Below are 27,283 nucleotides of genomic sequence, written 5' to 3' on the forward strand. Positions count from 1 at the left end.
CGGAATGTTTAAGAATTTTTAAAAAATTGAAAGTTCTGTAGCCTGAACCGTCATATTTTCAGGAACTGTAATTCTATATGAACACTAAGCATCCACCTGAAGTTATCGGTTTGCCGGAAGCAGGTTTTTCCTTCCAAATATCTTTGTTTTGTATCTGGAATGGATATTATTTTGCATATATGTTTATTATCCCTACGTCATAAGATGCAGCATGCCCTTGCAAGCCCAGAAATCTGTCGCAAAGTGCTCTAAAAGAAGAATGTTTGGCAATAGGCCTTCAATATATACAGTAGAACCCCTTTATAGTAAAGCCACTGAGGCCAGCGAAAATATTTACTATATCATGGTATTTACTGTATCTGTGGTCTGTGATGACATGGTCCTGAAAGTGCTGTCTAGTAGTTAAATAGGCACTTACTGAACACGTCTTGTTGCTTAATGAAAAAAAAAAAACCTAATACCTTCCATCTCGCTTTTATCATCTCTTTGTGTGATTTTCTCATTATACAATTTCTCTACATCTTGTGGAAGTACCTCTGAAGCATGAAGACATGATTACGAATGCAACCAAGTTCGGTTTCATGTCAAAACTAAAGCCTTGCATGAACATGGTGTCCCTTTTTGCTCTTTCTGTCTTTTAAAAGGCAATAAATGATAAATTCGCATGGCACTCAAGTGCTGTAAGACCTTACTCGCTGCACCTCCACTTTCTGCCACCACTGCCTCATGATTTGTACTGTAGATTGCAGTGAATGTTGACCCATTTCTTTCCCTTTCCTATTTCTTGCTGCACTTTTACTCCTTTACTTTCTGAATGGAACACGCCGCCTCCTTGTTATGTTTGTAGAGAGCTTTACTTTTTCTTCGCGCTGCGCACTTTCCCTCACAGCCCTAAGGCTTCTGTAAAGTAGGCTTCTTCTGACTGCTGCTACGGCTAGTAGTAAAGCCACCTAAACGAACACTCGGGGTTATTGTTCTGTTTTCAAATACAAAACGTATTGGCCTCGCGACTCTAGGTAGTGCGCGGGAGTTGTCGCCATTTCCAGAAGCACTTTAACCGATTTTTACCAAAAACATCTTTACTATAAAGGGGGAAAATGTACAGTTGCCTATGGAAGATGAACTGGGACTTCAGTTTCACTTTACTATATCAGAGGTTTACTATAGCGGGGTTCTGTATTTTGTACTTAATCGTATAGAGCACCCAGACTTCAAATATGTGTTTGGATAAGTGTTGAGAAGGTGAGTTTAGATCTTATGGTGATATATGCTTGTCTTCTGTGCAGATGTCATTTGTAAGACCCACTTGCCAATCTCCTCAACAAACTGTTCCTGAATGGTTGTTTCCTGCGGGGTGCCCAGCTTACTACCTGGGCCAAGCGCTTTCCCCGCCTCCTCAACCTCATCACTTGATCCATTGACCCTTCACTGCCAACTATCATGTTCAACACAGTCCACTGCCATTTTCCATCCATGGTGGACACTGCCCTGGAATGCACCGATGCTCAGCCTCCTATTCCTGCAACACCTCTCGCACTAAAGGCTATAGTGCACCAACCCTGCTCAACATGTCCAGCCCCTTCCATCATGACCAATGCACACTGCAACCCATCACCTCTACCTGCACTACCTCGTCATGTTGTGCTTAGTGCCGTTTCCAACTACACCTACTAGCCTCTCCCATATTAACCCTGTACCCAATGCCTCCTGCACTGCATTTTGGCCCTCTGATGTCCTTGTGGCATGTACCTGTATATGAGCTCTCAATAAAATGTTTTCGGAAAATATTTTGCTTGCCTCATTTAATTGCATGGTTTTTATGGCTCCTTAGGGAGATGACATGAAAGGTGGTATTGGGAAATGACTGCATAAGAAAACCACAATTGTCAGAGTGACAGTTAAGCAAATGGCAGCAGTAAGGGCAAGGGTGAAATAACTGCATGGCTAAAGGTGGCTTAACAGTGGCAGTGCCAATGCCACGTGTGCCAATGAATACTTGTTGCATGCCAATAAATACCAATATGTGATACTAGCGGCACGGCCAGTTTATTGCTAATGTCACATGTGCCAATGAATACTAGTGGCATGCCAACACGTGAAACTAGGGGCACGGCCAGGTGATAGCCTATTATGGCAGTGCCAAGACAGGTGCAATGTTGGCATATAAGCCGGACCAATGTATAAAAATGTTGTAATTTCTCGAAAAAAAAACAGTGTTACGCTAATGTTGGTAGGAATTTTTGTCGACGTTGGGCCGGAGTTGGTGCGATGTTGGTGTGCTGCCTGGGAAGTGGTACTTCAGGGAGTTTACACATTTGGTGAATTATTAAGGCGACATTTAAATGCGGAGGGCATTTAGCATGCAGGTTAAAAAAATTATGATCTCAAGTCATAGGAAAATCTTTTAATCTTCAATATTATTGATACCAATATATGGGGGTATATAAATATGAACGAAAAAAAAGAATCAAATACATTAAGCTTAGAGGTATTTGCTTGGCATTATATAATTTGCGCCAATACCAGTGTCTGGTTCAGCGGACGACGAGCCTGCATTTCAGTGGGCAAAATCCCGACAGGACCACTACTTGCATCTCTGAGATTTTACAAAGGCAAAGCAATAGGAAGTAGCGCAGTGGTTAGAGCACTCAAGTAGAAAAAGTGAACTGGTCACAAATAGCGCCTGAAATCTGGGAGTCATAGATAAATATATACGCAGGTAGGAATCAACAGTATTGGCTCGCGAATATTTATCAAAGAGGCAAACTTCACGCGCATTTACCATGCTATTGTGTCAACGACTTCACTTAAGGTTAGGTAATATAGGCGATCCGAACGAATAAATAGATGTCGCTATAAATTTTCAGACTTCGAAAATCAGAGTAATGAGTCTCAAGTAATTTTTTTCGTATATTGGAGATTTCTGATCCTTTGAGATAATTTGCGCAAATTCATGGAAAAAACGTCATGGATTTGCATGCCACTGGAACGCTAGAATACAATATTTTGGTGATACCTTCTCATAAACATGATATTCCAAGCATCAGAGGGCGACGCCTGTACCCGTGGACGCTGAAGCAATAGGTCCGAGTGTATTGTCTGGGCTACCCCACGCCGCACATTCACAGGTGTGATCCCGCTACTGCAGAGCGCTGGAGATTTTGCCTGCTGCGTTTCCGCCCTGGGCCGGTTCGCTCCTCCTTAGGCGACCTGGTCGCCACCGAGCTCCCCCGGGGCAACCATATCGGCACCCAGCTTAGCGCGGACACACGATCAACATGGGCAGACGTGGGGCAGGCCTCCCAGCCTCAGCCCGTCCTCTAACGCCAGCCTCCAAGCAGCCGGATTACAGGGGCACGCCACTACTCCCAGTGGAAGAGCGATCAATGCGGCCGGTTCTTATATCCACCATTGTCTAGTTCCGTCATAATTACAATCCTTCTTTTTTTACTGGATGCTGTCTCCGGCACACATTGCTTTCATGTTATTATATGGAAATTTCTGGGACAGTTCTGGTTCAGCACTGTGACAGCTGAAATGTCACAGTGCTGAAATATACACTCGCGCAAGGGCGTCTGGTTTTGTATTGAGCTTAACAGATGACGCGCTACGCGCAGCGACCTAACCTCCTTTCTCGTTCGCTCGGTGGCGCCAAGCTCGGTCCTAAACCGGAGCTTCGATACCCGTTCGAAAGATGGGAGGCCGATGCAAAGAGCGCGATATTTTGAATGGCCTTAGCACATTATAGAATCTACCATACTTAACATCTCAGGCAGTTGATCCTCTAGACAGCCTGCTCTTTGTTCAAAATTATGCAAGCCAACATTGTTGAACGGCAGTATGCAAATCCTAAATCCTGCTCGATGGAAAGAACTTCCGTCTTGACGAGAGCGCAGTTTGAATATTTCGATATGCAAGAAATCGAGCACCGCTCGATAATCTGCAAAGAATTCACATTATTGTAAATCACCCAAGTTCGTTTAAGGGAATTGGCTTTTTCTGCCTCTCAGGTTATTCGAGTTATGGGTGTTTCGAACGTATTATCGCCTTTACACAAAGAAAATGAATTGCGATCAATTTTCTCATTTTTTAAACCATATATAATAGCTCTCACAAGTTATTATATAGCTTGTAGGCTTGCCTGCTAATATAATCCTTGCAGAAATTGTTACTGTTGAGCAGCCTGAATTTCCGTAAAGAAGAAATACTGTACAAATACAGATAATTTTCCTTTAAACCGCAGTGGATGCAAAAACAGTACCATGATTAGGAAGAATATTTTGCCTGCACTACACAGGCCATACTGAACAAGTGTATCAATCCGATCGAAGAGGAAATGTGTTTAAGTACAGCTTCTTTATTTGCACAATGCTTCAGTAGGTAGCGTGCCAGGGGAAAACGTTAAGGGACTCCATATTTTGCATTTCAAACACAAAATGTCCTTATTGGACTTTTTAAATGTTTGTCTTTATTTCAGTTACGTATTATCCCAGTTAGAGCATTATCAGTTTAGTTCAGTCATTCAGTTGTGTCCGACTCTTCGTGACCCTACGGACCATTGTAGTGTGAATTAAATATGAAAATACCAGACAGAACACTTGCACGAGTTTCTTTTTTTGTCGTCGTTGACAAGGTGCTTTGTATTAATTTCGGTGCAGTTATCCTTTTCATTTCATCTCTTCTGCCGAAATAAAAGCAATAAAGGAGCTCGAAGCCATACCTAACAAATTACAAAAAGGACTTGTTAGCTGCTGAGTTCTCCTGAGATGCGGTTTCTGTTTTCTTCATTAACAGTCACTTGTGAGAGATTTTGTTTCATTTCAGTAGTACAAAGCAACGGGAACGATTGCAAAAATATGAGACGCATTCTAGTGTTTTGCAGGATGTCTTATGTTGCAATCACACTGTAATGATCTAACTACAATACTACGCAACAGAAATAAAATCAAAGGTTTTAGCTTCGGCCCTTTCATACAAGAAAAGACATTGCAACTTTCGAAGATGACGCGTGGCATCGCAAGCGGTGGCCAATTAAATGTGCAAGGCTTTTCTGCGCAATCATGTTTATTCGTTTTCTCAGCCGTTCATTGCAAGCAAACTTTTGCTCATCTATCTCTGCCGGTCATTATTCCTAAGAAATCTCTGGCACGACAGAAGTAAAGGGAACAGACAGAGAAACAGCCAACTGACCCGCTTTAGTCTTTCAGTCCCTTTTCTGTAGTCATCCTCTGCTGTGTGACGATGTGCTCATCGACTATGTAATAGTGCGCAGCGCTCTTCAACTTTATTTTTGCTCGTGACAGTGGAACATATAGTGTGCGATTCTCTACAAGGCTACGGTTCCGCTCTCGGAGCCAAACGCCACTCCGCTAGCTCAGAGCACAGTGGTGTCCCCAATGACCAACACGAGCACCGAGAACCAAAGGGTTAACCGTTTATTTGTCGTCATCGGCTGCGCGCGCGATCAAGCAACGGCTTGGTTCACCTGAGCAGTCCTTCTGGCTTCGTGTACGCGTCCGATCTCTTGGCCCGTCCGGTCCTCTCTGCCTTCGGTGCAGACACAGCACGCGCACTCACTCACTCACTCGCCGTCACTTGCTTGCGTCGCCGCCGAGGAAGATAGCTGGAGAGCCGCGAGGGGGAACGGCCCCTTGCCTTTAAGCACCACGGATGGGAACCTTCCCCACGTTCTTCAGCGCAGAGAGCACCGGCGAGATGGTGACAGCCCCGAGAGGAGAGAGAGGGGAGCAACGACGGGCCCAAAGTGCGACTGTTTCCCACAAGAAAATATAATACTCTACCACAGCAAGCAGGTAATACAATTTAGTCGCATTGTCAGGCATTGATATCATCAGTATGCTTGAAGTTTTCGCGAGTTTTCTCTGAAATGTCATGGCTGAGTAAAAAACTTGGCTACAAACAAGGCATCTGTATGAGCCAGATGAACCGTCGACGTCGCATTGTGCCTGGAGGCCTTCGGACAGCCTCACATCGCTGCCACCTTCGCGCAACTCAGTGAGCACACAGCAACAGATGGAGTAGAGGAATCTTCAAAACGATACCTCTCCTAACAAATACCGAATTTCCAAAATAGTTTGTACAAATTAGGCCGGCCTGTCGCTTCAGCGGCAAAATTGAAATAACAAATCCCATATTACTTATTTTTTTGGCTCATTTAGCTCCTGTGGAATGCACACCTAACGGAGTTGTTTAGCAAGTTGTTGTCCGTCTAATACGCCCAGTTTCAGTTCTGTGCACGAAATTGCTACGAATTGAATTGCGCTGGAGTGCTTTGGAGAATCAGCTCTTCATTTTGAAACTAAGCCCTACGTGAGTTTAATAAAAGGTTGTACTGCGATTGTAATACTCTCTTAATTATAATATGTGACACAGTGCGCTGTGGCATGGAGTGTATTGCTGAAAATAATTCCTTTCCCGAGTAAACATTTCAGCAAGCCTCTCGGAGATCGAGAGCAAAATGACTTACTTGCTAAAAAAACTACTTTCCGAGCTACACAAAATATAAATTCATTTACTTTTTTACATGATTCGATGTATTCAGTGAGTATGTGCTATGCGCTAAGGCGCTGTTTCACAAATAAGAATCGATAATCAGGCAGCCAGTCTTATTGCAGAAGCTTGCGCCGCATGGAACATCTGCCTATAATATTTTCTTCTACCAAAAGTTCAGCAGCAGGTAAGCATCATCACGTATGCCTTTCATCGGTTTTAAATATAATTCTAATTAGATGTTTGTCAGGAATGTACCAAATCTTGCGTTCAGGAGGCTTACCTTGATATTCCTGCACATGCTTTGACGTCTGTCAATGGCAAAAAGAAGGTCTGTGCATTTTGTCAATAACACTTTCGCAGCTTGCTTGAAATATATTGAAATTTTAAATATATTGTTACGAGGTGGCATGACACGCGATGTAACAGGGCGACACAACAGAAACAGAACGATGTGATGACATAACGATGAAATATGCTTTTAAAGGCCAGCGGGCCTAGCGCGAGCACTCCGCCCCGCGCCACTGGCCGCTTCGTCATCTTCGTAGCATTACCTGGGGCCACCGAGCAATCGTCCCGATCGATTGCTAGTAATCCAATGCATGAAGTGACGATGAACACAGAACAGGACTAGGAAATGAAACGCTGGACGCCACAATGAATGCGAAGATGGGAAGAATGCTTGCACCGGAGCATCAAGTCTAATCTTCACCGTTTTCCGAAGGCCAAGGCTCATGGACACGCCGAACGGTTTGGCGGGGTGCTGTCTTCGCTCGAGTGGTCGTGAGGTCGCTTCGTTGTGGGGTCGGTCGAGTCGGCTTTGGGCTCTTCGTGGTCGTCGTGTGTTGTGGTCAGGGCTGGGGACGGGGCTAGGGAGAGCGCCAGGTCGGGTCTGAGCAAAAAGGGCTGGGACAGAGCTGGGCGGCGATCTCCACGGGCTCTCTGCCGATGGCCCAGGCGTACGGTTGGCTTCGACGGTGCAAGGCGAGGATGGGGATGAACCGCACCTCCAACCAAATGTTACGTGGTGGCATGACAAGCGATGGAACACGGCGACACAACAGAAACAGAACGACGTGATGACATGACGATGAAATATGATTTAATGGCCAGCGCGCCTAGCGCGAGCACTCCGCCCCGCGCCACTGCCCGCTTCGTCATCTTCGTAGCAATATTCATTTGTGATGCAGAACATTCTGTAATAAGAGATGATATTACTTGAAATTCAAATGAAACCTATCACACAAATATTATGTGCATATGAAACATGATGTTCTGAAAGGGACCATGTGTCACTACTTATCTAGAACGTGAGTCGAAAAACCAGAGAGGTGTACATCTCGAGAAACAATTTTTAGTATAACCATAAACAACGATAAAAACAAAAAGAAAGAGGTTACAGGGCACAAATTAGCATGCACACATCAGGCAACACCACACACAGGTCGATTTAAGGATCGCGACAATATGGTCCTAATTGGTCTTTAGAGTCCTTCACGAAAAAAAGGAATCGATGAGTATGCAAATGTTCAAATCGGTACTTAGCGGCGATTCAGATGAGGGGTGTCGCTCGAGTTGTCCTCGCTGGGGCCTCCAGAACGTAGCCGAAGGGGCGTCTCGACGATCCGGATCGCGGCCGAGATGCGCCGGCCTAGGAGGGCAGCCTCGATGCGTCCTTCCCGCTCCAGGTCCAAAACTCGTCTCCTTCCCCCTGCCCCCGGGGCAGCCGCACGGAGCAGGCGTCGTCGCATGCATACCGTTCCCCTCTCCCGCCGGGAGCATTGCGCCCATGTATCTGCCCGGCCGTGGGATCCGTGAGTTGGCGTGACCTTGAGGTTCCCGAAAGGTTCACGACGTCTGGTCTTCTGTCTAAACGATTATTGCTTCCGCGCAGACGCGCGCACTTTACGCCGTCTACCTCGCTCCGTCCCCGTGGTATACGTCTGCTTCGCCTTTTGCGGGCCGGTTGTTTCTTCGTTCCCGTTCTTGTTAATTCTTTGCTTTTCTTCCTGGGGCGGCGTCTTGCACTCACACGTGACAAGTACCCCCACACTTAAGAGTTTTCCCGCACGGAAAACTACTCACTGGTGTAATAAACACACACACGCACAGCCAAACGTCACAACAAACGGCACTGTCCACATAGTACAAACCATCAATAGTAAAGCTCGAACACACGTGCATACTTCTTTTCTGCTGCTATATGGACATGCTACACACGCTGACAAATATAGCCTTAGTTCAGCCTACTTAGGAAGTCCGCTCCTACGTTTTCTCTCCCTTTTATATACTCGATGTGGAAGTCGTACTCCTGGAGAGTTAGACTCCACCTCATCAGCCTTCCGTTTGACCATTTAGTTTTTGTCAAACACTGTAGGGGCTGGTGATCCGTCTGTACTTTGAAATGTGTTCCGTACAAGTACAAGTGAAACTTCTTTACTGCCCACACCAGTGCTAAACATTCCTTTTCTACCGTCGAGTAGTTCTTTTCGCACTGGTTAAGCTTCTTGCTCGCATACGCCACAGGGTGAAGGATGCCGTCTTCCTCTTGCATCAGTACTGCGCCCAGAGCTGTGTCTGATGCGTCTGTGCGCAAAACAAATTCCTTGTCTACATTAGCGGCTAGCAAGACGGGTGGTTGCGACAAGCATTCTTTCAGTTGACTGAACGCTTCTTGGTGTCGGTCAGTCCAGTGCACCGCATTTGGCGCCCCTTTCTTTGTCATCTCTACGAGTGGGAGAGCTTTGCCGGCGTACTGTGGGATGAATTCCCTGTAATATCCAGTTAATCCTAAAAACGACTGCACCTGTTTCTTGGTGTTTGGCCTTGGTGCCGCCTGTATTTTTTCCAGGATATCTGGCTTCGTCCCTATTCTGCCCATTCCTATCTCGTGCCCGAGAAAAGACACTGATTCAAACCCGACCTCGCACTTTGTGGGCTTCACCGTCAGGTTTGCCTCACGGAGTCTCTCAAACAGGGCTTCGAGAGCATTCAGATGTTCTTGCCAATTATCTGTGGCGACCAGAATGTCATATATATAGTGGTGTACATCTGGAAGACCGCCCAAAACTTTTCTCATTAGCTTAGTGAACGTGGCTGCGGCAGTCTTAAAGCCAAACGGCATGAATCGAAACTGGAACAGGCCGTTAGCGCATGAGAAAGCTGTTTTTTCTTTGGAACCTTCCTCCATAGGTATTTGCCAATAACCTTTCGCGAGGTCGAACTTCGAGAAACATTTCTTCTGCGCGACGCTCGCAAACACCACATCGATTCTCGGAATCGGCTCGCTGTCAGGGATTAACACGCTATTGAGCCGCCTGAAGTCAACACAAAGTCGATTGGAGCCATCTGTCTTCTTGACGACTACGAGGGGTGTTATAGGCAGACTCCGTGCGTTCAATTATGCCAAGTTCCAGCATATTGCCGCGAAACCTTCAAAACAGTATTTGTTGTTTTTTAACAGCCGCCGGCATACAGGCTTATCACTCTGATTCTGGACCGCGTATCAGTTCCGTAATCTTTGTTTGTTAATGCTCGATGTCGCGAGTCACACCTTTATCAGTTTTGTTGCAGCGCAAGATGCACCGAGATCTCTCTCGAAGGTTACGGCCACTTGGGTGTCTTTCCATAATGTTCCAGACCGTGCTGGTAGCTGTTTGCGACGTTATCTAGATTGTTCTGTGCAGCCTTTAAATTGAGCGTTGCCGAGTGTGACGAGCATTATTTGTTCGACGATCGACGAGCACGTTTGTTTCTATAGCCGCCGCCGAGTTGCTTAGTTCTTTTGTGGGCGCAAGTCAGCCCAAATAAACAGTTTCTTTAGTGCAATCATCGACCCTTCAATTGTGTCGTCGCCCTCGTCACCACTACGTGACATCTGGTGGAGGTGCTGCCTTTGATCCTTCAAGCGAAGACCCAAGCCGTGTTCCTGTCGCCCTGGAAGACCAGCCTACAGGTCACCGAGCCAGCCGCCGACTTCAAGGCCTACAACCCGAACACGGTCTGCTGCTTGACCCCATTCGATCTCGGAAGGCATCGACGCTGACAATGGCCCAGCCTACAGCACCGGTTATTTTCGTCCAACCCCGGGAGCCCCCCTGCTTCCATGGACTACCGGATGAAGATGCGGGAGATTGGATGGACCTTTTCGACCGTGTGGCATATTTCAACGGCTGGAATGACGCCGCGAAACTTAGGCAAGTCTACTTTGTTCTTCAAGGACATGCCCGAGTTTGGTTCGAAAATTATGAGGCAACTATCAAGGATTGGGAGACTTTCAAGGAAGCGTTTCTGACTGCCTTTTCAAGCATCGTCCGAAAGGAAAAAGCCCAGGCCCTTCTTCTGTCAAGACTGCAACTTCCTAACGAGTCTGTCCTGGCGTACGTTGAGGAGATGAAGCGCCTCTTTCGCCGCGCCGACCCTAACATGACTGAAGGTGAGAGAGCCAACTTTTAATGCGAGGCGTCAAAGAATCGCTTTTTGGAAATCTTGTCCGAAATCCGCCAAAAACAGTGGCGGAATTTGAAACGGAAGCGTCTGCCATCGAGAAGACGTTGTACACCCGGATGCGCCACTACGAGCGGCCACTTCAGCCAGACTACTCAAGCCACTACCCCAGCGCATCTGCAAGTGGAGAGAATCTTCGTGACCTCATCCGGGAGATCGTGCAAGAGGAGCTCCGCCGAATGCAGCCATCATCGCAACAACCCCAGGTGGCGACGCTCGCGGACGTCGTCCGTGGAGAAGTCCAGCAGGCGCTGGGCGTTCCTGAAGCGACGGCTGCGACTGTTCCAGCACAAGAGGCAACAGCGATGAACTACGCTGGTGCATTACGTCGCCCTCCGCCCCGACGTGATGACTTTCCGAGCCCTCGCCGCTACCGGCCTGTTCCTGAAAACCGCCCCTTGGCTCCCGCCCGCCAAGCCTACCAACGACCAACAAGCCCCAGGAAGTGCGACGCATGGAGGACAGCGAACAACCGGCCATTATGCTTCCACTGCGGTGAGGCCGGCCACATTCTGCGGCACTGCCCGTACCGACGAATCGGTCTCCGCGGATTTGCAGTCGACGCTCCACGACCACGCCCAGGTGAACGACCGCAAGAAATCGACAACTATCTGCGTAGCGGTGAGATTGCGCCACCAAGCCGTCGATTCAGGTCTCCATCACCGTACAGGGCCTGCTTTGCGTCGCCAGGACGTAACTATGATGGTAGTGTTCGCGGAAGGTCCCCAAGCCCCCGTAGGGGAAACTAAAGGCAGCAACCTTTGGAGGTGAGGTTGCTCAACGGCGAAAAGACGAAGATCTTCCGCCGCCGACGACCACTAACGACGACGCAACTATTTCATCGCCGCTCCACACGACGACATAGACGACAACACGACCAGAGTGCAAGCAGACACCGCCGCCCAGCGAAGTAACAACGGTATGCCCCGGCCATGACCTGAAGAAACGACGGAGCCGAGATCGGACACTAAGGCCCACGTGCAATGCGAGGACGCGAACAAGTGACCTTGAAGTTGATGTCGACGGTCGCAGAGTCACTGCCCTAGTAGACACCGGAGCTGACTATTCAGTCATTAGTGGACCGTTAGCCTCTCAGCTAAGAAAAGTTACCACCGCTTGGGATGGCCCGCTGATTCGCACAGCAGGTGGCAACCTGATTACTCCATCGGGATGATGCACTGCAAGAATAACCACAAATGGGCGTACTTACCCCACCAGCTTTCTGGTCTTGCAGCAGTGCTCCCGCGACGTGATTTTAGGCATGGACTTCCTAAATGAACATAGGGCTATCATCGACCTGCGATCCAAGCTCATCAAGCTCTCTGCAGACAAAGCCATTTCTGCTACGACGACGTCGATGCAACACATCCCTCTAAACGTCCTCGGCGAAGAATTGAACGTCCCGCCCCGATCAAGTATAGCAGTCTGCGTAGGTAGCGCCAACATCGAAACCGCTGAAGGCATCGTCGAAGGAAATATCCAATTGCTCTTAGAACGAGGTATCGGCATCGCAAGAGGCATCACGAAATTCCGGAGAGGTCAAGCTCAGGTTCTGGTGACGAACTTCACCGAAGAATACCGGCATCTCAACAAGGGCACGACGATCGCCTTTCTCGACGAATTAGCGGACCTCAAAGATGTATTCTCCCTCCACGACCAAACGCTGGAAGACGCACCGGACCTATTCCGTCAGAACACATTTGACATCAACCCGGCATTCACCCACAACAGGAAAGACCAGATTCTCAGTCTGCTTCGAAGCTACGGGGAGTGCTTCTCATCGTCATCGAAGGTACGACAAACACCACTGGCCAAGCATCGCATAATAACGGACGTACACGCCCGACCTCTGCGCCAGAGCCCTTATCGTGTATCGCCGCGAGAACGCCAGGCCATTCGCGATCAAGTTGAGGAAATGCTGCGTGATGACGTAATCCAGCCATCGAACAGCCCCTGGGCGGCACCAGTCGTTTTGGTCAAGAAGAAAGACAGGACACTTCGCTTCTGCGTTGATTACCACCGCTTGAATAGCATAACGAAGAAGGATGTCTACCCGCTTCCCCGCATCGACGACACTCTCGACCGGTTCTGCAATGCAAGGTACTTCTCATCGATGGACCTGAAGAGCGGATATTGGCAAATTGAGGTCGACGAAAGAGATCGCGAGAAGACCGCATTCATCACACCGGACGGCCTTTATGAATTTAAGGTGATGCCATTTGGCCTCTGCTCTGCACCAGCCACGTTTCAACGAGTAATGGACACAGTCCTGGCAGGCTTGAAGTGGCAAATTTGTTTGGTATATTTGGACGACGTTGTTGTCTTCTCGTCAAACTTTGAAGACCACCTAAAACGACTACAGACAGTGCAGGAAGCCATCAAGTCATCGGGGCTAACGCTAAAAGCAGAGAAGTGTCATTTCGCCTACGAAGAACTCCGATTCCTAGGTCACATCGTTAGCAAGGACGGTATTCGCCCAGATCCGGAGAAAACAGCTGCAATCGCACAATTCCCACCGCCTGCCGACAAGAAAGCTGTGCGCCGATTCCTTGGGCTGTGCGCTTATTATCGACGATTTGTCAGAAACTTTTCGTGGATCGCCGAACCGTTGACGCAGCTTACAAAGGCTGACGTACCTTTTAAATGGGAAGCGCCCCAAGGAGAAGCCTTCGACGAACTTAAGCGCCGCCTGCAATGCCCTCCTGTACTTGGTCACTTTGATGAAAACGCCGAGACCGAAATTCACACCGACGCGAGCAGTGTGGGCCTGGGAGCCGTTCTCGTCCAGAAGAGTGCCGGACAGGAGAAAGTAATCGCCTACGCTAGCAGGTCCCTCACAAAAACCGAAGTCAATTACTCGACGACCGAGAAGGAGTGCCTTGCAATCATCTCGGCCACTTCTAAGTTTCGTCCATGCCTCGGCCGACCATTCAAGGTGGTAAGCGACCATCACGCGCTCTGCTGGCTGGATAATTTGAAAGATCCTTCCGGCCGCCTTGCCAGATGGAACCTACGACTTCAAGAATTTGACATGACTGTAGTCTATAAGCCGGGCCGGAAGCATTCCGACGCAGACTGCTTATCCCGCGCTCCCGTCGATTCTCCCCCGAAGGACGATGACGATGACGCCTTTTTGGGACCGGTAAGCGCCAGCAGTTTCGCAGAACAACAGCGATCAGACCCTGAGCTGAAAGCGCTAGCCGATTACTTGGAAGGAAAGACCGCTTCCCCTCCTGGTGTGTTCAGGCGACATTTATCATCCTTCACTTTAAGCAATGGCCTCCTCGTGAAGAAGAACTTTGCACCCAACAAGACCGCGCAGCTTCTCGTAGTGCCTAAAACCCTTCGGCAAGAAATTCTGCAGGCGTCACACGACGAGCCCACAGCAGGCCACCTCGGATTTGCGCGCACGTTGCGTCGAATCCAGGAGAAGTATTACTGGCCGCGACTGCCTGCCGAAGTTTCCCACTACGTGAAGACGTGTAGTGAGTGCCAACGACGCAAGACGCCGCCGATCAGACCAGCAGGACTACTAAAACCGATTCCGCCCCCAATCCTGCCCTTTCAACAAATTGGGATGGATCTCCTCGGCCCCTTTCCATCTTCGTCTATGGGTAACAAGTGGATCATCGTGGCCACTGACTACCTTACCCGTTACGCCGAAGCAAGAGCACTACCAAATGGTACCGCGGCAGAAGTCGCCAAATTTTTTGTCGAACAAATTCTCTTGCGACACGGCGCCCCAGAAGTGCTCATCACAGACAGGGGAACGGCGTTTACGGCAGAGTTGACGCAAGCCATCCTGGAATACAGTCACACAAGCCATCGACGAACAACTGCGTACCATCCCCAGACCAATGGCCTTACGGAGCGCCTGAACAAAACGATCGCGGACATGATCGCTATGTACGTCGACGCTGAACACAAGAACTGGGACGCCATCTTGCCGTACGTGATCTTCGCGTATAACACGGCAGTCCAGGAGACGACCAGAGCGACCCCGTTTAAGCTTGTGTACGGCAGGGAGCCCACGACGACGCTCGACGCAATGCTGCCGCACGTAACCAACGAGGACAACCTTGACGTCGCCGCCTACCTGCAGCGTGCAGAGGAAGCCCGACGACTCGCACGGCTGCGTATTAAGGACCAACAGCGCACCGACAGCCGACGATACAATTTACGACGACGCCACGCAGAGTACAATCCAGGAGACCAAGTGTGGATTTGGACACCAATTTGCCGTCGCGGATTAAGTGAAAAGTTGTTGCGTCGATACTTTGGGCCGTACAAAATCCTTCGCCGCGTCGGACCACTGGACTATGAAGTCATTCCCGACGGAACGTCAGCATCACAGCGGCGACGCGCACGCCCAGAAATTGTACATGTTGTGCGACTGAAGCCATGTTACGCGCGTTAAAGAATCTGTGGTGTTTAAACTTTGCAGTGTTTATGTTTAAGTGTCTTTGTTCTGGAACATCGAGGCGATGTTTTTTTAAGGGGGGAGTAATGCCGCGAAACCTTCAAAACAGTATTTGTTGTTTTTTAACAGCCGCCGGCATACAGGCTTATCACTCTGATTCTGGACCGCGTATCAGTTCCGTAATCTTTGTTTGTTAATGCTCGATGTCGCGAGTCACACCTTTATCAGTTTTGTTGTAGCGCAAGATGCACCGAGATCTGTCTCGAAGGTTCCGGCCACTTGGGTGTCTTTCCACCATGTTCCAGCCCGTGCTGGTAGCTGTTTGCGACGTTATCTAGATCGTTCTGTGCAGCCTTTAAATTGAGCGTTGCCGAGTGTGACGAGCATTCTTTGTTCGACGATCGACGAGCACGTTTGTTTCTATCGCCGCCGCCGAGTTGCTTAGTTCTTTTGTGGGCGCAAGTCAGCCCAAATAAACAGTTTCTTTAGTGCAATCATCGACCCTTCAATTGTGTCGTCGACCTCGTCACCACTACGTGACAATATCTTCTACTTCTCTCTCGACTGTCTTGTGTGCAACCAGTGGCAAAGGATACTGCCTGACGTGTATGGGCTGCTCGGTGGTCAGTCGCAGCTTGCACTCAAGAAGCTTCGTCTTCCCGGGCAGGTCTAAGAAAATGGTGTCGTATCGCTCCAGCAGACACTTGGCTTGCGCTATCTTTTCTGCGTCCGGAGTCGGGTTAAGCGCCGCGTCCCTTGGTCCCGATGACTTTCTTGTGTTGAAAGTAGGCACTTCCCCCGCGTCCGGTTCATCATTGATGACCATGCAGGCGATTGTATGGTCAAAATCAGGGCGCCTCTCTTCATAACCTTTCAGCATATTTATGTGGAATACTTTTTTGTTTCCGTTCACGAGTAGCTCGTAGTCTACTTCATTCTTCTTTGCTGTTACTGGAAATGGGCCCTTCCACTGCATTGTGAGCTTGTTCTTTTCACTTGGCAGCAGGATCAAGGCTTTGCCCCCTGGCTTGAGCTGTCGATTCACCGACTTTCGATCATAAAATTTCTTATACTTCTCCTTTGCGGCTTCCAGGTTGCAGTGTGCGATCTTGCAGGTTTCTTCCAACCTCTCTCTCAGCTCCAGCACGTAGGTATACGTGGTCTTCTGTTCCCTTCCCAATTTTTTATTGGACCAGAACTCTCGGAGAATGGTTAGTGGTCCTGTGACGGCTCTGCCGTATAGCATTTCAAACGGCGAGAACCCCAAACTTGACTGAGGGACCTCGCGATATGCAAATAGCAGTGCCGGGAGGTATCGATCCCAGTTGGCCGGTCTTTCTTGGCACATTTTCCTCATCATGTGTTTGATTGGCCTGTTGAAGCGCTCCACCAGGCCGTTGCACATCGGGTGATAGGGGGTTGTCAGCAGTTGCTTCATTGACATGAGTCGGCTCACTTCCTTCATCAAGACCGATGTGAAATTGGATCCCCGGTCTGTAGGCATTTCTTTCGGCACACCATATCGCGAAAACATCTCGAGTAGCGCTTCGGCCACCTCGACTGTATCGATAGTTTTCAAGGCGATAGCATCCGGGTACCTAGTCGCCATGTCGACCAGGGTGATGACGTACCGATTTCCTCTTCTTGAGGAAGGTGTCATAGGCCCAATGATGTCGACTGCCACCCTCTGGAATGGCATTTCAATGGTCGGCATAGTTGCAAGTGGTGCTTTCCTAGCTCTTCCTTTCGGTATCGTTCTTTGGCATATGTCACTAGATCTGACATACCGCTTCACGTCACTCTGCAGGCCAGGCCAGTAGAATTCTTAGGTTATTCTGTTCACTGTGTTCTTGGCACCTTGGTGTCCAGCCATAATCGAATCGTGACCCAGACACATGACGGATGGCCTCAATTCTTTTGGTGTCACTAGTTGTAGGGCTTCCCTTCATGAGTTGAAAGTACATATTCGGTACAACAGCCCATCTTGGATGAGAAACTGAAATGTCGTCCGGCCTTTCTTTCTTTTTAGGATTTCGCCAGCCTTCTTGAAACAGTCCGCCAGTGACGCGTCGTTGCTTTGCTCCTGCGCTACCTTCTCTGTAGTCACCTTCAGTAGTTCCGCCGCAGAAACCTTGCGTTTGGGCGTCTTCCCTTGTGGTGCTTTTGCTGCTCTAGTCTGTACAGCCGACGACACTGTGGGTGTTTCGACTTTTCCTTCAGCCGGCTCTAGGTTTCCGCTGCACTCTCTTGAAATCACGTTCGAGGGAGTCTTCACAACGGTTTCCTCTTCATCATTTTCATTCTGATCCGGGAAATGTTCCCCACTAAGGTTCCAGTCGGCATCGGGATCGTCAACGTTTCGTACGCCCGCGATGTTTCCTAGCACCAAGTCATATAGGGGTGCATCTAGGCATTTCGCCAAGACCGGTCCCGAATAGTACGGTGTAGAAATGTAAATCATTGCCTCGGAAAGGTAGCGAACCGTGCTGTCAAGCAGTAGCACCGCCGCAAGTTGACCGGTAAGCTCCTCATCTTCAACAAGACTCCTTCTTACTAGGACAGTGTTTGTGCCACTGTCTCTCAACACGCTCACGCGCTGTCCGCGAATTTCACCTTTAACTACAGGCATCGACTCGCTGACGGTTGCGTGCCTTGCCGTTTCACCTTCCGATCTCTCACCCTCTGCCGTCTTTTCGACTTCCTCTGGGGTCAAGTCAGTTTGTCGGGGATGTACGATACACGCGGCTTTCTCTTGCGTCCGATATCTGCAGTCTTCTGTACGGTGGCCTCTCTTGTTGCAGTTTTGGCAGAATGTCTGCGTCTGCCCTCTATTTCCTCCAAGCCTACAGTCCGAGGCGCGGTGTCCAACACGATTGCACAAGAAACACCTCGGGGGTTGCCTAAATGTGCCACTTTCCACTCCTCGCTTTACCGCGTCGACATCAGAAGCTCTCCCGTTGTCTTCCTTGACCTTTCCTAGGTTTCTATGGCCTTGGGCTTCCATGAACTGGTCAGCATATTCTATGAATTCCTCCACCGTCTTCAACTTCCGCTCTTTCAGAAATATGGCCAACTTCGGGTGACAGCAGGCCAAAAACTGTTCTGCCACCATTAGATCTCTCACCCCTTGGTAGGTTTTTTCCACCTCTGCCATTTCCAGCCATCGCTCAAAGTAGTTCGACAATCGCGATGCGAACTGCTTTGCTGTTTCCGCATCATTTGGTTTACTGCTTCGAAACCTCTCTCGAAAACCTTCCGCGGTTAAACGGAACCTCTGTAGAAGTGTTTTCTTCACTTTGTCATAGTCCGTCGACTCTGAAGCGGGCATCCTCCCAAAAACTGTTAATGCCTCGCCCACCAGACAAAGGCTCAGGGCTGTTGCCCATTCGCTCTTATTCCATCCTTGGCCTGTTGCGATTCTCTCAAAACGGTGCAAATACGCATCCAAGTCATCCCGCTTATCGTCAAAAGGAGCCATCAGCTTCCTTAAACAGACCGCTGTTGGGCGTGGAGCCCCAACACCTGACGAGAGTCCTGTTGCCTCTGGCACGGCTCCAACGTTAGTGTTCGCAAGGCGTAACCTGAGTTCAAGCACTTCTTTCTCCTGTGCCAGTCTCTTTTCTTCTACCTCAGCCATCCGCTTAGCTCTCTCTTCTGTTTCACGTGCCTGCTCGCGAGCCCTGTCGCTCTCTTCAAGCGCCTGCCTGTGCGCCAACTCTTTTTCCTCTCTGTGTCTCGTTTTCTCTTCCTCATAAAGAGCCATTGTTTCCTCTTTCGTGAACCCGAGCTTTTCGGCTCTAAGCATAAGCTTTTGGAGGTCCATCTCTCTGGTTTTAGCACGAACACAAGCGTGTTGACTTTAACGTTCAGACAAAATGACTAAAGAGAATCCTGGCAGGCTCGCCATAAATTTGTCACTACATATCTAGAACGTGAGTCGAAAAACCAGAGAGGTGTACATCTCGAGAAACGATTTTTAGTATAACCATAAACAACGATAAAAACAAAAAGAAAGAGGTTACAGGTCACATATTAGCATGCACACATCAGGCAACACCACACGCAGGTGGATTTAAGGATCGCGACAATATGGTCCTATTGGTCTTTAGAGTCATTCACGAAAAAAAGGAATCGATGAGTATGCAAATGTTCAAATCGGTACTTAGCGGCGATTCAGATGAGGGGTGTCGCTCGAGTTGTCCTCGCTGGGGCCTCCGGAGCGTAGCCGAAGGGGCGTCTCGACGATCCGGATCGCGGCCGAGATGCGTCGGCCTAGGAGGGCAGCCTCGATGCGTCTTTCCCGCTCCAGGTCCAAAATTCGTCTCCTTCCCCCTGCCCCCGGGGCAGCCGCACGGAGCAGGCGTCGTCGCATGCATACCGTTCTCCTCTCCCGCCGGGGGCATTGCGCCCATGTATCTTCCCGGCCGTGGGATCCGTGAGGTGGCGTGACCTTGAGGTTCCCGAAACCACGCGGTTGCGACGTCTGGTCTTCTGTCTAAACGATTATTGCTTCCGCGCAGACGCGCGCACTTTACGCCGTCTACCTCGCTCCGTCCCCGTGGTATACGTCTGCTTCGCCTTTTGCGGGCCGGTTGTTTCTTCGTTTCCGTTCTTGTTAATTATTTGCTTTTCTTCCTGGGGCGGCGTCTTGCACTCACACGTGACACCATGAAAGGTTTTTTACTAAACTTATAAAACGCGCACGAGCATCAGGTATCCGTTGAGTCCTCTTCGCAATACAAACTTTTTTAAGCTGGCTACATTAGCACTGTAGAAGGGCGGTTTATTGGGTGAGTTGGTGAACCATGACGAACAGAAGCATAAGAGCGCAACAAAAACTAGACAAAAAGGAGAAGAGGACAACAACGGCGCTGCACTCACAACTGATTTAAACAAATAACGGAAGACCATATATATACATACACTTGGTAAACGCACATGCGCATAGTCAAATTTGATGTTGAGAAAAAATATGAAACCACAGGTAATAAAACCCTATAATTCGCGACGCGCTATCCATTCTGCAGCATGATCATCTCATTTACTGTCAACGCTACGAACGCTTTACTTACAGAGGCATTTTGTCTCCTGTTTATATAGAAGGCCTCGGCGATTTCTCTAGCAATGTGGTCTATATGAAGAAATAATATATCACTGTCGACATAGAAAGGTACACTCTCACACGTATTACAATGTTTTGCCAAGTTAGTTTCATTCTTTTTCAATGACTGCATGCTCCATCAGCCTAACGTTATTGCAACGGCCAGTCTGCCAAATATACGTACCGCAACAGGACAATGGAATTTGGCACACTATGCCCATCCTGCAACTGATAAACTATTGGCGTGATTAACCTTGCATCAGTTCTTGCTTTTTGTGCCCCACAGATTTATTTTAATCGCTGCCCCTACCTTGCCAATCTTATTATGTGCGGAAAACAACACCTGTACGCCACATTTTGCCCCTACTGTTATAAACCGATATGACAATACATGTATAATGGCACGAGAGCAAGTTTCTTTCTTGATTTTTTTTGTTGTTGTAGCTGTCCGGAACACTTCAAAGCACGCAGAACTGATAAGGTTCTGCGTTCAGAACCTTATCTATTCATACCTCTTGTCTGCAGACAAGAGGGATGCCCCAGGGCTCTGTGGTCTCACTACTCCTTTATATTAATGTGCAATATTCCGGTTCATCCTGATGTTACTGTATATGTACTATATTCAGATGACATATCATTCTTCGCTTCTGCAAAATACATTCATGCCCTCTGCAGTTCCCTGCAGGCATACTTAAATGCACTTGAGATCAGATTGGACAAATTTAAGTTGGTTTTGAATGTGTGCAAAAGTATGTTCTAGTCTTTAAAACACTTTATACATTTCGTTAACCAACTCCTCAGACATCATACCTCAAGTGGAATCTGTGCGGTATTTAAGCTTTACGTACGATGCTGGTATGGATTAGAGGCGTCACATCAAGTCTAATGCTCAGAAAGGTGAGCGTGCACTTGGTAGACACATACGTATAAGTAACAAGAACTTTGGAATACGGCGAGACACTGCTATACTTCTATACAAAGCCTATGTGAGGCCGAGTCTGGAATTTAGCTGCATTCTTTTTCTGGATTTCCAAAATATAAGCTGCATTCTTTGCTGCTTTTAGAACGACGTGCACTGCGCGTCTGTCTAGGTCTCTTACTGTCGGTCTCCACCGCTGTTCTGTACTTCAAGGCTGGTATTCCGTATCTTAACTCCCGTTTTCAACTTCTGTCAGATCATTCTTGCGGTCATCTGAGTCTGTTTCCGAGGTGCCTATACCTAATGTTGTGTCCAACCCAACCCTCTTTCTCACTCACCAGTGGCCAAGGTTCTGCATGCCCCAGGTTGTTTTCACGCAGGGCATATTAGCAAACATTGATAAGGATCTCGGTTCTATATGTACTCTACTGGTTACACAACGTCCATTGTGGTTATCAATTTTGATTTATATTTGCATTCAAAGTGAAACTCTTACTTTCAAGTCTAATATCCAGTTTCCTATCTTATAACCTTGAAAAGTTTCCGGATCACACTGTCTTCCCCATTGTTGCGTCTGTGACCACACAGAGGGCAGCTATTTGAATTTATCAGTCTCTTGCTTGGAAGTTTTCGGTGCGCGTCCCGTATTACACACAGGTCCTTTCATCAGATTTTATGGCAATTGGGCTTACACTTCTAAATATTTCCTGTAATCTGTCAAAAATAATTTTTCTGTCAGACTGTCTCTCTGTTTTGCTGTCATTGGAGTCGGCACGGTATACTATTTTAAGCCGCTCACCTAAGTATTTCATAGCGGTATAGAAGTAAGAAATACGCTTCAACTAGGTCCCAGGTCACTGCGGTATTTTCCAGAATGAATTCGCAGACTTCTTGCCTAGTTTAGTTCTTGGTGCACCTGTTACATGTACCATCCCTGATATCATTTTTAGAAAGTCCCGTTTTCAGCGCTATCAATAAATTGCTTACTCATGCAATGATTCCTTCTGATCTACAGCAGACTACCAACATTTCATGTACTAATGGAAAGTTCGTTCATGTCAGTCACGACAGTGTGAGGTAATGCTGGCTCTTATGCGATGCAGGATCCCCCGCCTTGTAGCTGCGAGTTCAGTGCCACAGACCTTTGAAAGGTTTGCGATGAGATAGAAAATATTTATTATTTCCTTCTCGCTTGCCGAAGGTTTTCACACCAGAGAAGGGTACATTTAGAAATTCCAATAGCACAACTGGGGTTTATTTTTTCGGTTCCGCTTCTTCGTTCCTTCAGTGCGAGTGCAGGAGGACTTGCGTTCCCTCAAATTTGTCATTATTTATAAAAGTACATCACAGCTGCGGACAACTTCCCTTGTTAATAGTATTCCAGAGTTGCGAACTTCAAAATTTTGGTACACATTTTTTTCTTTTATTCAATTGTGTGGTTTTAAATACTAACTTTTACTTTTGTTGATAATTGAGTTGTTACACTAATTAAGTAGCGGTAATGCATTTGGCAGTCCACATTGAACCATGCCCAATCCCCCTTCGTGGCCATGTGTCATTTATCAAAATAGAAGAAGGAGAAATGAGAAATGAAGAAATCCTCAGTGCTCGTTTTCCCACCGGCACACCCTCTTTATATCTCCCTTCCGTATTGCGGTTCACAAATCCCACAGGGTGAATCCTTAAAGTATTTTGTTGTATTATACTACTCCCAATTAGACTGGCGGCCTCATATCAGAAGTAATTGCCTGAAAGGTGAGCGAGCCCTTGGTCGCCTGATTCGAATTAGCCATAAGAAATTCGGTATGCGTAGAGATACTCTTTTGTTTCTCTATAAAACTTATTTGACACCAATTCTGGAGTTCGGCTGTGTTCTTTTCTCGGGCAGTCCTAAATACAAACTGCGACCTTTGTTGCTACTGGAGAGGCGCGCTTTACGACTATGTTTGGAGTTGCCAAAAACAGTTTCAAATGCAGCCCTCTATTTAGAGGCCCGTGTACGTGACTTGAACTCTCGATTTGAGCTGCTCACTGTGCGAACCTTTTTACGAGCACTGGAATCTCTGTCTGGAGGGGCTTCTCCCATTTTTATTACACACCAATCTCAGTTTCTAGATTATCATTTGCCGCAATATAAGCAACCACAATTTGTATTTACTCAGTCCTTGCTGTCCATAATTGCAGTTTCGCTTATGTCAGTAAGACGTGTTGGCAATGTTCAAGCTACTTCCACACTGTGCTTTGACCAGTCGTTGCCATCTAATGCAAAACACTTGACTACCACGGTAATAAAGGGACACCTTGAAGATTATCTATTACAATATCCACGACACGTAGCTATTTTCACAGATGCCTCACAAAGAAATGAAAAAGCAGCAATAGGGATTTACTCTCAAGCACTTGATTGGAGTTTTTCTGTACGGATCCCTGATTACACACTAATATTTACTGCTGAATTGCTTGCAATTGGTTTGGCCCTTCAAAGAGTTCCCGGTAATGTTACTCACGCAATCATACTCTCTGACTGCCTGTCAGTCTTAGCACCATTAGAAAGTCCGAAAATGCGTCTTTTGAAACAAACCCTGATGTTCTTCCTTCCAATACATTTACAGGAAGTACGCTTTCAGTGGGTTCTGGGGCACTGCGGCATCGTTTCCAATACAATGACGGATTATTTAGCAAATTCAGCTCTCAATGGGCCTGTTGCGGATGTTGTACCCAATATTATATTGCTAAATATATCCCGTTTAGAACGATTTCAAACGTTAAACTCCTTGAACCATGAGCCACTCCTTGCGACTACGGATTTTAACCATTTAAATCTCCATTGGAATGCCCGATGTTGTACCTCGAGGCAATGTGAGGTTTCCATGACGCTCATGCGTTGTAGAATTCCTTCCCTCAGTCTTTATTTATGTCGCTCTGGATTCACGCCGTCGAATCTTTGTGCGTCATGTAATGACGTGGAAACAATTGAACATACATCCTCTCCTGCCACAGGTATGCTACTCAGGGAAGACATTATCTATAAATACCTCTTACTCGCCTAGGATTGCCATTTACAGTTCCTGTCCTCCTCTCCTTTGGTTCAACCGTCAAATGGTATGCCCTAAAACCAGTGTGTGACTTACTTCATAACTATAATATTGCTACTAGAAGATTTGTGTGTTAGCGCTGATCTGTCTCAATTGTATTTTTTCTTCTTATTATTTTTTTTAGTAATTTACAATTTTATTCCTTTTTTTTTCATTGCTTTCTATTACATCGCCTCAAAATTTCAAATTATTTCAGCAACACTAGCTCCTAATTATTAGGTTATCTATATCATACAGTCAAATCAACATTATCAAAAATAGTATGTCACCTACAACGAATTCTGGCCAATCCCCCACTGTGGGTATGTGCCATTACAACGAGGGAGAAGAAGAAGAAGAGCTGCGGACAGATTCCCTTGCTAATTGTATTCCAAATTTACAAACTTCCAAATTTTTTGCTCCGTATTTTTTCCTTTAAATCAATTTTGCGATCTTAAGTCTTACATTTTTGTTTAGTTGATAATTAATTTATGCACTAATTCAGTATGTGTAGGCAGTAAGTGTTTGGCAGTCCACACTGAACCCTGGCCAAACCCCCTTCGTGGGTATGTGCCATTTATCAAGGCAGAAGAAGAGGAAGAAAGAAGAGCAAGTTTTTGACCGATCCCCCTCTGTCTGTATGTGCTACATGCTATTTGCACATCAACAACAACACCAACAGGAGGGAGAGAAGACCATCGCTGGTGCTGATCTACAGCCATGTCACCCTTCGTGGGGATGTGCCATTTTTCAAGGTTGTAGAAGAAGAAGAATCTCCTCGACTGACTTGCAGAAGATGACATAGCATTCTTCGCCTCTGCAAAAGATATTCATGACCTATATCGTTCACTACAGGCTTACCTAAATGCACTTGCGGTCTGGTTGGACAAAATTAAATTGGTTTTAAATGTGTCCAAAAGTAGTGTGCTGGTTTTTAAAACCATAACCCCCTTATATGTTTCGTTAAACTACCGCTCAGCTGTCATACCTCAAGTGGAATCTGTGCGGTATTTAGGCATTACGTATGATGCTAGTATGGATTGGAGGCTTCACATCAAGTCTAATGTTCGGAAAGGTGAACGTGCCCTTGGTAGGCTGACACGGATAAGTAACAGGAAATTTGGTATGCGTCGAGATACTCTTCTACTTTTGTGCAAAGCCTATGTGAGACCAATTCTGGAATTTGGCTGCATTCTTTTTTCTGGGTGTCCAAAATATAAGCTGCATCCTTTGCTGCTTTTAGAAAGACGGGCGCTGCGCCTCTGCCTAGGGCTTCCACAGTCAGTCTCTACCACTGTTGTGTACTTGGAGGCCCGCATTCCGGACCTTAACTCCAGTTTCCACCTTATAACTGTCAGATCATTCTTGCGATCATTTGATACTACTCCCGGTGTGGCTATACCTATTTTTGTGTCAAACCCCGCCCTCTTTCTCACTCACCAGTGGCCAAGGGTCTGCAAGCCCCAGGTTGTTTTTACGCAGAGCATTTTAACAAACATTGGTGTGGACCTTGCTTCTATATGTCCTATTGGTTTGCTCAACGTCCTTTGTGGATATAAATTATGATTCTATATTTCCATCTAATGTGAAGCACTTACCCTCAAGTCTATTATCCAGTCTCCTATGTGAACACTTTGAAAAGTTCCCTGATCACACTGTAATTGCCACTGATGCGTCTGTGATTGCGCAAAAAGCTGCGATTGAAATTTTTTCGGAGTCTCTGTCCTGGAGTTTTTCGGTGCGTGTCCCGGATTACACACCGATATTTCTAGCAGAGTTTATGGCAATTGGGCTAGCGCTACTAAAAGTTCCTAGCAGCCAATTAAAAATAATTTTTCTATCAGACTCTCTTTCTGTTTTGTTGTCACTGGAGTCAGCACGGGATGCTCTGTTGAGCCGCTCACTAAAGTATTTCATACCGGGGTGGGTGAAAGAAATACGCTTCAACTGGGTCCCCGGACACAGCGGTATTTTCCAGAACGAAGCGACAGATTTCCTGGCTAAATCAGCTCTTGATGGATCTGTTTCATGTTCCATCCCTAATATCACCATTTTTGGAATGTCCCGTTTCCAGCGATATCAATACTTAGCCGCTACATGCAATGATTCTTTGCTATCTACAGCCGAATACCAGCATCTCATATACTCATGGAAAGTTCGAGCATGTAAATCTCGGCAGTGTGAGGTAACGATGACTCTCCTGAGATGCAGGATTCCTCGCCTAAATCTTTATTTATGTAGATGCGGGATCAGCCCCACAAACCTTTGTGAGGCTTGCGGTGAAATTGAAAATATTGATCACTTCCTTTCGCTTGCCGAAGGTTTTCATATCAAAGGAGGGTGCACTTAGAAACTCCAATTGCACGCTTGGGATTTACGTTGTCGGTCCCGCTTCTACTCTGCTTCGGTGCGAGTGCGAAAGGATTTGCGTTGCCTCAAATTTGTCAGTACTTATATAACTACATCACAGCTGCGGACAGACTCCCTTGCTAATTGCATTCCAAATTTACAAAACTCTAAATTTTTGCTTAATATTGTTTCTTTGAATAACTTTTGTGATTTTAAATCTTATGTTTTTGTTTAGTTATCAATTACTTTAATACACTAATTCAGTCTGTGTAGGACATTTTGGCAGTCCACACTGAACCCTGGCCAATCCCCCTTCGTGGGTATGTGTCAAATATCAAGGAAGAAGAAGACTTGCAGAACAGACTGCGGCGTCCGCTCGTATATGGTCGGAAGAGGTATCCTAA

At 47.2% G+C, this 27,283-nt stretch overlaps 1 non-coding gene across 1 annotated transcript; it reads right to left on the minus strand.

The window, feature by feature from the left end:
- Nucleotides 1-3,074: 3,074 nt before the first annotated feature.
- On the minus strand, nt 3,075-3,373 carry LOC146180603 (signal recognition particle RNA). The gene has a single exon (XR_014700500.1).
- Nucleotides 3,374-27,283: the final 23,910 nt, after the last annotated feature.

Source organism: Amblyomma maculatum, chromosome 8 (assembly GCF_055883805.1).
Source record: "Amblyomma maculatum isolate TAMU_Amacu chromosome 8, ASM5588380v1, whole genome shotgun sequence".
Classification (NCBI taxonomy): domain Eukaryota; kingdom Metazoa; phylum Arthropoda; class Arachnida; order Ixodida; family Ixodidae; genus Amblyomma; species Amblyomma maculatum.